Source organism: Schistocerca piceifrons, chromosome 10 (genome assembly GCF_021461385.2).
Source record: "Schistocerca piceifrons isolate TAMUIC-IGC-003096 chromosome 10, iqSchPice1.1, whole genome shotgun sequence".
NCBI classification, from domain to species: domain Eukaryota; kingdom Metazoa; phylum Arthropoda; class Insecta; order Orthoptera; family Acrididae; genus Schistocerca; species Schistocerca piceifrons.
Window position 1 is genome coordinate 12,563,829 of NC_060147.1, and position 1,235 is coordinate 12,565,063.

Genomic DNA, 1,235 nt, shown 5'->3' on the forward strand with positions numbered 1-1,235 from the left:
AGTGCCACTGCGGCAAACGAGACGTCCTTAGGAAGGCAGTACGGTCAATTAGCTGGAAGTGCAAGCCAAGAGACACAAGTAGAAGGTGTCACGCAAATTCGTCAAAAATTTATATTCATACAGATATCGATGGAAAATGCAAAACTCTAAACTTTGGCGGCCGATGGATGAATGTGTGACGCTGCAGCGCAGTTTCACTGCGAAGCTGGCAAGGGGACATGTCGACACCGGGGCATAAAATCTTTGCGAATTTCATTCCGTGTACTCAGTTGGATGGTAAATATACCTCGCAAACAGGCGCGTGAGCAATATAAGCAGATGTCAGTATTTGAGGAAGAAAGTATAGTTGGGCTCAAAGATGGGAGTAATCGGCGCATCGCTCGACATTAGAATAGGACCGATGCCACTGTTCGACAATGTTGGCAGGACTGGGTGAACCACGGTCAAGAAGGATTCAGTCGACCTAGGGAGATGACAGAATGTGAGATCCGAGCAATCGGGCACGGATTCATCATCATGATCGATCAGACGTGTAACTGGTGTCCCATTGACCCAGAGGGCCATCAATAGGCTGCTCATATAAAGAGGGTTCAGCTCACGGCACGCATTGTAGTGATTACCGTAGACCTCTGTACACCAACAAGCCCCTTTACAGCGGCATCGGGCGCATTCAGTCTGGAACCTCACCGATTGAGTCCCGATGATCAGCAAAGACGCGTCCGGAGAGGCCACAGACAGCTCAGCCATGCGGCCTGAGTGACTCTTCATTTCATAGCAGGACCCCTTTGGTTGCATTCGCGGTGCCCCTACAGCACAGAGATACATCGACGATGTTCTGCAGCCCGTTTTATTGCCCTTCATCGCAAGCCATCCTGGGCTTACATTCCAGCAAGATACGAGGTGCGGCTAGAAAAAAACCGGACTGATGCTGGAAAAAAAACATTTATTTACGATTATTTACAATTTCATGTTATCTCCTTCAATGTACTCTCCTCCTCGGTCTCTACACCGCTCCATACGAATTTTCCACTGTTCATAGCAATGCTGCAGATCATTTTCGGTAAGTCCATACATTACTTCCGTCGCTTTTTCTTTTACTGCTTCAACAGTCTCATATCTAGTTCCTTTCAAAGCTGACTTGACTTTAGGGAAAAGAAAAAAGTCGCAGGGGGCCAAATCAGGTGAGTAGGGTGGATGATCTAAAATGGGAATGTTGTGTTTTGCCATAAACGTCT